Source organism: Dipodomys merriami, unplaced genomic scaffold (assembly GCF_024711535.1).
Source record: "Dipodomys merriami isolate MVZ:Mamm:240054 unplaced genomic scaffold, mDipMer1.0.p SCAF_82, whole genome shotgun sequence".
Classification (NCBI taxonomy): domain Eukaryota; kingdom Metazoa; phylum Chordata; class Mammalia; order Rodentia; family Heteromyidae; genus Dipodomys; species Dipodomys merriami.
The window spans coordinates 4,951,168-4,961,054 of NW_027206424.1; the positions used below are offsets into that span (position 1 = coordinate 4,951,168).

Below are 9,887 nucleotides of genomic sequence, written 5' to 3' on the forward strand. Positions count from 1 at the left end.
GGGCAATGCACAGGAAGCTTGCTTGACCTGAATCCAAGGCCTGAGCAGGGCAGAGTGTGTGTGGTTCCTAAGAACAGAGCGTGGAGTTAGGAGACTCATCACCAGAGCCAGGCCACCCAGGACACGCACACGCAGAGTATGCACATGCAGTGCATGTACATACAGAACACACACACGGCTCACACAGAGTATCTGCATGTCTTGCATGCACATACAGAGCATACACATTGAGAACACACATGCATGACATGCACACACAGTGCATGTGCACACAGGGCATGTACAAGATCACAAGACACACATAGAGCATGCACATGCAGAATACACGTGCAGGGCATGCACAGACAGTGCATGTGCATGCGGGCATGCACAAGAGAGCTCACAAACAGAAACACATGCATGGCACACACAGGGCATACACAAGAGAGCATGCACACACAGAAGACATATGCATGGCACACAGAGGAAGCATGTACATGCAGGGCATGCACACAGTGTATGTATACACAGGACATGCACAAAAGATCACACACAGGACACAGCACACACATGCAGAACACATGTGCAGGGCATGCACAGACAGTGCATGTGCACGCGGGCATGCACAAGAGAGCTCACAAACAGAAACACATGCATGGCACACACAGGGCATACACAAGAGAGCATGCACACACAGAAGACATATGCATGGCACACAGAGGAAGCATGTACATGCAGGGCATGCACACACAGTGTATGTATACACAGGACATGCACAAAAGATCACACACAGGACACAGCACGCACATGCAGAACACATGTGCAGGGCATGCACACACAGTACAGCACACACAGGGTATACACAAAAGAGCTCACAAACAACACACATGCATGGCACACACAGGGCATGCACAAGAGAACACACACACAAAGACACATGCAAGAGTCAGAGCATGCACACAGACATATGTGCATGACACACACAGAGCATGCACACACAGAGCATACAATGCAGAACACATGGAGGGCATGCACAGGGCATATATATGCAGAATACACACATGTAGAGGCACATATATGCAGAGCAAGAACTGGAGAGATGCAGGGGTCACGTGATCCCAGGTGGGAAGTGTTAATGTTGTTAGAAATCTCCATGTTTCTTTATGAAAGTGTGAATGCAATGTCACCTAAATGGAATCGTAAAGAAATCTTTCCTATCTCCTCTTTTGAAATTAGCAGGCATGTTTAAGCTCACAGAGAGAATAGCGTCTGAAGAGGGTTGAGATTTACTTCGTGTTTTTCTCTGAGAGTTCCGCTATGTAACCCAGGCTGGCCTTAGCCTTGTGACCCTCCTGCCCTGCCCCTGTGCCAGAAGTGACCTGCATCCAAGGGGCACTCAAGGCAGGTCAGCAGGGCCTGGCCACGGGTTTGACACGGTAGCTACCAGAACTTGCTCTGAACAGAGAAATGCAGTTCCTGTCAAAACTCCAATGGACAGAAGACTGAATGTAAAAATGTTAAGAGACAACACACGTGACCCCAGGGTACTGCCGATCACACAGTGAGGCCTGGGGACGCAGCACCTGGTAGGCAGAATGGGACCACGCCGTGCGGGTATAGACAAGGTTTATTACAACATCATACACGCATATACAGGATAGGGGCATCGAAAGTAAGTCTGTAGTCACGGGACAATCACAGGACAGAAAGTCAACCTTAAACAATAAAAGTTAACAACCTTTCATCAGTGAGCAGGAAAACTTGTCAACAAAAGTGGAGCAGTTCTATGTGATCAAAGGTAATAAAGAGAAAGCAAGGGGCAGGTGGACCCCATTAGGAAACACGAAAGGAATCTTGAGGTGTTGTTCTACGGAATTACTTGGAGGAGCACGAAGGGCACTTTCCCCATGTCCTCCACCAAGGTCGTGGCCAGGTATCCAGACCTTTGTCCAGATAGAGAAAGAGCTTCTGGAGGTTGCAGCTGGGTACCCTGACCTCTGGGAGGGTTATGGAGAAGCGTTCTCCTCGTTCACCAGCATACATAAGCCTCACTCACACAGCACACAAATCCTTGGGCGGGGTCACGTGGGTCTGTGTCTCCAACACCAGAGGACATGCGGGAGACACATGTGACCCTAGAGGACATGTCGGAGACACGGTATCTTTCTGGCTAATGATAAGTTTTCAGCTAAAGCAAAGAACATGGACTTCATTCAAGTTGAAATGCTCTGCTCTGTGGAAAACACTGCAAAGAGCAATGCTCACTTTCCTCACACTGAGATGGCAAGAGCTGAGCCATCAAGTCATGAAAGATGTGGAAGGATTTAAACGCGTAGACCTCCATTCCCGCGGCATCCTGGGCTAACGGCGGTAGCTGTCGGGTGTGGAAGCTGCGGCGTCCCGGCTCTTCCTCTGGGAACTTCCCAGCATGGAGCCAGCCCCTGCTCCTCCAGGAAGCTGGAGGCCGGTTCCCACCCCGGATGGCTTCCGTGGGGCCCAGGCGCTCCACCCCTGCGGCACTGGGCTCCACTCTGTGCCTGGGGGTTTCACCTGCCGTGGGCCTCTGGGAGCTGACCCCAGGACCATCCCCACCTTAGGGGAGGGTGGGGTGACCTCACCCAGCTCCTGCCGGTTTCTGTGCCGAGAGACCGCAGGCGCGCGTCTGGCTGGCTGCCTCACCGACCGGCACCTACACAGTGAGCGCCGTGCTTCCTATCCAGGGTGAAGGGAGGAGTCCTGGAAGTGGAGGGAATACACCAGTACGGAGAAGCAGGCTGCGGGAATGGTAGTGAGCACCGGGCAAGGACGGCTCCATGGCCGCCAGACCCTGACAGACACGGCCTTCGAGATGCAGCACACACACGCGTCCACAGCACCGACGCCAGGCTCTGAGGGCAGAATCCAGGCTTCCACACCGTGGGCACCAGGGGAACTCGGGGCACAGAGACATAAAGGGTCCCTGATGCCTAACAAAAGCTCCCTCCTTGAGACAAGAACCAGACGGCCTCATCTGACCTCTTCTGTACACTCAGCGCCACGTGGCCGTCCCCAGCCAACACCCAGCTCCTCCCCAGTCCCAGAGTGGAAACCTGGGTGGACGGGGCGGCACTCACCAGTGCCAGCATGGACCCCCCTCCCCCGGGGTCTCGGTGCCTCTGGCCTTCGCTGTGTCGAGAGCACGCAGGGCCTGCTCTCCAGTCTTCTGGTGCTAACTATGGAAGATGCCGGGCTCTGCTCTGTGTCTTGGGTTTAGTGCAAGAGTCACGACCTGCAGTTTTCCAAGAAAGCTGTGTGTTCCACTAGCATACTCGGCCCAGTACTCTGTACTGTGTCATCACAGCCCCTGGGCACTGGGGATCACTTCCTGCTCCCACTCCACAATGAACAAATCCCTAACACCACGCACCCCGCACCGGCCAGGCTCTGATCCAGGCGAGGTTTCTTCCTGTGCTCTGAGGTCTGAGCAGACAGAACCTAAGGGCTGTCCACTGCAGAGAGGAACCGCCCCCATCAGACTGGACCGGGAGCCTGGGGAGTCCGGGGAGCCTGGGGAGTCCGGGGAGCCTGGGGAGTCTGGGGAGCCCCAGCAGCACCCACCAGCTGCAGAGGCCACGCCGGTCACCCCTGGCTGCCTGAATTCCACATGGAACTGGTGTCCGGAAGGTTCATCCTGCTACCAAAACAACTGGACTCATATTTGAATTAAAACTGCAATCAGAGCACACGTCAGGTTTGGGATAGAATGGCATCTCTAGGGCTCATGGGAGCCCAGTGACACAAGGCTTGACCAAATCCCTGGGGCCTTCTGTCCCCAGCTCAGTGGCTAGCTATCTGCTTTGGGTCCTGGCTGTGCCAAGGATAGGACAGAAATCCAAAGTGGAAGTCAAGCTCATGAAGACATGGGATGTAGAAAGAGAAAACATGGCTAGGAGAGAGGATCCGCAGCTGAGAGCTGGTGGCTCACGCCCAGAGCCTATAACCCCAGCTAATCAAGAGTCTGAAATCTGAAGGAACATGGTTCAAAGCTGGCCTAGGCAGAAAAGCCCATGAGACTCTATCTCCAACCAACCAGCAAAAAATAGGCATGGTGGAATCAAGCATGAGCAAGAAAGCCAAGTGAGCATGCAGCCCTGAGTTCAAGCCTCATTCCCAGCAAAAATAAAAAAGGGGGATCTGTCCTACTTTTTCTTGGCCACGTGGAGCTGTATGTTAAGGTGGGCACAGAACTACCTCAGGCCACTCACCGCGTGAGGCTTCCAACACCAGACAGGTCATTCTGCAGTCTAACGTGCTCCCAGCATCTGCCACAGATGAGAAGCTGCTGTCAGATTTGGGGGTACAGAGCACATCCTGGCCAGGAGACTGTGGGACACCAAAGACCAGTGACAGAGACCTTGGCCAGGCAGGCAGGGCGGGCCTCCTCTCCAGGGCTCAGTGCCGTTGGCCTGGCTTCTCCGTCTCTGCCTTCCAGACGCGAGGCCAGCCACGAGCCCTGGGAGTGGGCCTCCCAGCGCCCCTGCCAGCAGACAGCCCGGCTGCGAGGAGGCAGACGCTGGGCTCCAGCAGGATGACTGCTGGTGCCCGGGACGAACCGCAGAGCTAACAGCCAGGCAGTGGCCCGAGCCCCTGCCCCGGAAGGCAGAGGCCAGCCCGGAACCCCGCACGCCCACCCACTGCCCGGTTCTCCCGAGGCCTGGCACGGATGGGCAGGTACTGCCGGGTACCGCCAGGGGTACAGGTGGTGGCACCACCTGAGAAGGAGCCACGGTTCTGCCACCCACTCTGTAGGTCGCTCTGGGCAAGAACAAGCGTTTGCTCGGCCGTGTTGGTCGTGTGCTAGTGACACTGTGAGGCCGGGCAAAGGGCCGGGGGCCAGTGGTGGCCACTGGACAGGGAGGAAGGAGAGGGGGTCAAGGCGGCTGAGTGTGACTGCACACACAGGACTTAGGTCCTGGCTGGACTCCTCGGCCCATCCCAGGGGTTTGGCAAAGACCCAACCAAGGGGACTTCGTCAATCACCAGGAACTAAATAAATGCCGGGTCTGTTATTATTCCTTATCAAATTAAGTACCCAGAGTCTCTAATTGCAAAGTGCCCTGTGAGGAGCAGATCAGGACACAGGGGCTCATTAGAAATTCCAGGCAACTCTGCATCTTTTGCTGACCTTTGCATTAATTCTTGCCTTTTCTCTCCTCATTAAATCTTATTCCTACAGCTGTTATTAGCTCCCCAGTCTCTCCCCTGGTTTAATAATGACCCAGGATCCCTCTCTGAGGCCTTCCCATTTTCACTGACTGCCAGCCCGCGGCACCTCCACTTTGGATGTGTCTTCCCTTGCTGGGGGCGCTGGCTCTCTGTGTGCTCCGAGTATGCCTCGCTCACCTCTTATTAAAAGCTTGCAGTTTTCAGGGGGTGGGGATTTGCACTTTTACCAATAATTAGGTTGGGATTTGATCTTCCCTGCAGTCAAAAGGCACTAATGAATCCCTTTCTATTACTGGAATTCTCATCTCGAAGTTTGGGGCAAGGCAAGGTGTTCTCCCTGCTGGCAGAGGGGGTCTCTCTCCCGGTATCTTCCTTAAACTGGCTGAGGCCACCTCATCCGCCCACAGCAGTCTCCACGCTAGTCTTTAACACAGCCCAAGAAGCGCTGCGCTCCACAGCCTCTGGCCCAGGCTTCGCATCTCTCCTGACCAAAATTACAAAGCAGGTGCAGATTTCTCGCGGGTGCTGCGCTGCTGAGCGTGTCTCAGAGCGAGCCTGAGCCTCAAAGTGGGTCAGCAAAAAATAAATAATAAAAACCCAACCAGTATGGGCCAAGGAGCTGGATGGAGCTGCTGCCAAAGGAGATAGGTGACAATACGACTCCCTGCCGAGGGTGATGAGCAGTGCGGTCCCCTGCGACTCCCTGCCGGGGGTGATGAGCAGTGCGGTCCCCTGCTGAGGGTGATGAGCAGTGCGGTCCCCTGCTGAGGGTGATGAGCAGTGCGGTCCCCTGCGACTCTCTGCCGAGGGGTGATGAGCAGTGCGGTCCCCTGCATCTCAGGTGAAAAGCCACCTCTCACCCCTCAAGCTGGCTACACCAAAGGGCAGAAAACAGCAACTGCTGGTGAGGATGTGGAAAAGCTGAAACCTCGGTGCTCGGCTGGTGGAAAAGCAAAATGATAAAGGCTCTGTGGAAAACCGTCGAGAAATGGAGGAGGAAGAGGAGGAGGACGAGGAGGAGGAGGAGGAGGAAGGAAGGAAGGAAGGAAGGAAGGAAGGAAGGAAGGAAGGAAGGAAGGAAGGAAGGAAGGAAGGATGGACATTACTATGTGATCCACCAGTTCCATTTCTGGGTGTACAGAATCCAGTTCTGACAAAGGAACTGGAGTCTGGATTTGGCCACATACTTGCAAACACAGGCTCATAACATCGTTATCCACAGAAGGTGGCATCCTGCACACGTCCTCTGACAGATGGATGTGTCACAAATGGATTACAAAGGGCAGAGATACCCTCAGGCTGTGGTAACAGAATGTCATAAATTAGGCAGCTCATAAGTAACCCATTTTTTACTCTCTGTTCCGGAGGCTGTGGAGTCCAAGATCAAGGTGTGTGATGGGGTCTGCGCTCTGCTCCTACCATGAGATCTGCCATGGCTGGAGCTTCGCTGGACTGGAGTGGGGGGAAAAGTCCTTCACCAGGCATGAGGGCAGGGACCTGCTAAACAAGATGGGCAACATCATTCTTTTTTTTTTTTTTTTTTGGTCCAGTCGTGGGGCCTGAACTCTGGGCCTGGGCGCTGTCCTTCAGCTCTTCAGCTCAAGGCTAGCGCTCTACCACTTGAGCCACAGTGCCACTTCCGGCTTTTTTCTTTGTGCTTATGTGGTGCTGAGGAATCGAACCCAGGGCCTCAGGCATGCAAGGCAAGTGCTCTACCACTGAGCCACCTTCCCAGCCCGGCCAACATCATTCTTAAACACTTGTTTCCAGGGCTGGGAAGGTGGCTCAGTGGTAGAGTGCTTGCCTTGCATGCATGAGGCCCTGGGTTCGATTCCTCAGCACCACATAAGCAAAAAGAAAAAAAGCCGGAAGTCGTGCTGTGGCTCAAGTGGTAGAGCGCTAGCCTTGAGGTGAAGAGCTGAGGGATAGCGCCCAGGCCCAGAGTTCAGGCCCCATGACCAGACCCCCCCCCAAAAAAAACAAACAAAAAAAAAAAAACACTTGTTTCCATGACCTGATCTCCTCCTAATGCCCCTCCTCTCAACACGATCGCACTGGGAGACATAAACACTCAATGTAACAGTGCTATACAATACACCAGGCTGTAACTCCACCATCATTAGGAATAAATTCCTTATCTGTCAGATTACCTACAATGTGAAGAAATGCAGAGGACATGGTGCCAGGCCCCAAAGGACAAATAGCGTGTGGTTCCACCTCTAAGAGGTCCCCAGAACACTGAGGTCCACAGAGACAGGAGGCAGAAAGGTGGAGAGAATGCTAAGAATGCTAGAACCCAAGACCATGAGAATTCTAGACATGATGGTGACAGTTGCACAACAGTGAAGCGCTGCTTAATACCAGGAGCTGAGGGCACGTAGCGATGTTCAATGTGCTCAGCTTCACGTCGTGTGTGCAACCATTGTTTTTAAAAGTGAAGATAAAAAGATGCACTGGGGGAAAACGTTCAAGGTGAGGCCTTGAATGTCTCTGGCCAGGCCCTGACTTGAGGCCCTTGAACACCCCTGGCCAAGCCTGGACATACGACAGCATAAGTGGCCAGACAAGGAGAACACGTGTCCCACCGCCCCCACCAGAGACTGGCCAAAGCGATGCTCCCTGTGCCAAAAGGCAAGAAGGTGAGCAAGGCCAGCTGAGGGCTCCATCAGGGCTTGAAGCTTTATATAATTTGTAGTTATATGAAATACACAAATGTAATACAAAATATAGTCATAGGGACTTGGGAGTGTGGCTTGGTAGAGTGCTTGCGTGCATGAAGCCCTGGGTTCCGTTCCTCAGTACCACATACACAGAAAAGGCTGGAAGTGGCGCTGTGGCTCAAGTGGTAGAGTGCTAGCCTTGAGCAAAAGAAACTCAAGGAACAGTGCCCAGTCCCTGAGTTCAAGCCCCAGGACTGGCTATATATATATATATATATATATACAGTTGTAATGTACAATTTAGTAACTTAGCTCTTAGTCTCAGAAGTTGCATTTCAAGCACTCAACAGGTGCATGTGGCTAGCAGACAAGGTATCTTAATAGGAAGATCTTTTCACGGAGCTCTCCTGAGTGCGATCATGAGTGCGATCACAGGGCCACGTGCTGTCCACATGGAGGTCAAGGTCATCTAGAAACCGGCAGTTTCAAGTTTTCTCAGTGGTCCCAAGCACGGGGCAGGCCCAGCAGCCAGAGGGGCAGGAAGAGCCCCTGCAGAGCTCACAGGCGCTGAGCGTGGGCACAGGGGTCCCTCTGTGTGTGCAGCAAAGCCAGCCCCCTGGGAGAATGGACGGCCAGCGGCAGAGGCTGTCCGGAAAGAATGCCACCATCCTCCGCTGGTGAGTGATCCCCCATGACATAAATCCACGCTCGCTAATTAAGCCTCCAGCATAAGTCACTGATGGCACAGAGCTGACTTTTCACCCCTGAAAGCCTTCATAATTGCCTTTATTATTGCACCAGAATTTTATCTCAATTGAAACTTCCTTTGTTGGACCTACATAAAAGTGCCAATAGGCAGTATTTAAGACCCTACCTCACAATTGTGTTGAGCAGACTAAATAAACACAAACTCTTGGCTCATATGAAGAGAAAAAAAAATCATCTGCTGTCTCTGGTGCTACAAGGATGTACAGGAAGGATTCTGAGGGAAGGCGCATTCAACCCACCACTGCCATAGCATAGGTAGGTAGGTAGATAGACATATTCCAGGGAAAGAGGGTAGGGTGTACACAAGAGCCACATTGCTGAATTTCCACCAACCAGAAATAAAACCTCAACGATGTGGTTTGGAGAAAAGGCAGCCACCAGTAAAAGGCTAGATAGACAGTGGCTAAGAAAAATTGGAAAAAATTAATACTGAGCCAAGCACCTGTGGCTCATACCTGTCATCCTAGCTACTCAGGAGGCTGAGATCTGAGGATGGCAGTTCAAAGCCAGCCTGGGCAGGAAAGTCCATGAAAGTCTTATCTCCAATTAAACACCAAAAAGCTAGACATAGAGCTATGGTTCAAGTGGTAGAGCACAAAAGCTCAGGGACAGTGCACAGACCCCGAGTTCAAGGCCCAAGACTAGTGCAAACACATGAGTGTGCATGTGCACACACACACACAATCAGCATAGGTACGTATGTATGCATACACACTGAACATTAGATACATAAAAGAAACAAGAGAAGCATCGCTCAAGCCCAGAACCACCTCACAGAAGTGAAACTGGATCTGCTCCATCTTTGCCACTGCAGAACAGTTTTGTTCTTGTTTTTGTTGTTTCTGACGCAAGCCGCCCACGTGCCACCCTGCAAGCTATACAGCTGAGCAGACGGCTGAGCACAGGCCGCTAGCCTTACCCCGTGCCCCAGTGCCAGAGCAAGGAGGCCCGGCAGACCTCCCTGTAACGGACCACACCTCTAGGAGCAGCACCCCCCAGCATGCGCGGTGCGTATGTGACCCCTCCTCCATGCGCGGTGCGTAGTGACCCCCCCTGCATGCGCGGTGCATAGTGACCCCCCCTCCCCTGCATGCGCGGTGCATAGTGACCCCCCCTGCATGCGCGGTGCATAGTGACCCCCCCTGCATGCGCGGTGCATAGTGACCCCCCCTGCATGCGCGGTGCGTAGTGACCCCCCCTGCATGCGCGGTGCATAGTGACCCCCCCTCCATGCGCGGTGCATAGTGACCCCCCCTGCATGCGCGGTGCATAGTG

At 53.4% G+C, this 9,887-nt stretch overlaps 1 long non-coding RNA gene across 1 annotated transcript; it reads right to left on the reverse strand.

The window, feature by feature from the left end:
- Positions 1-6,042: 6,042 nt before the first annotated feature.
- Positions 6,043-7,423, reverse strand: LOC138819865 (uncharacterized). Its single transcript, XR_011369657.1, has 3 exons — positions 7,335-7,423; positions 6,372-6,483; positions 6,043-6,124 (listed from the first exon to the last, which is right to left on the reverse strand). It is a non-coding gene; the product is annotated as an uncharacterized lncRNA (long non-coding RNA).
- Positions 7,424-9,887: the final 2,464 nt, after the last annotated feature.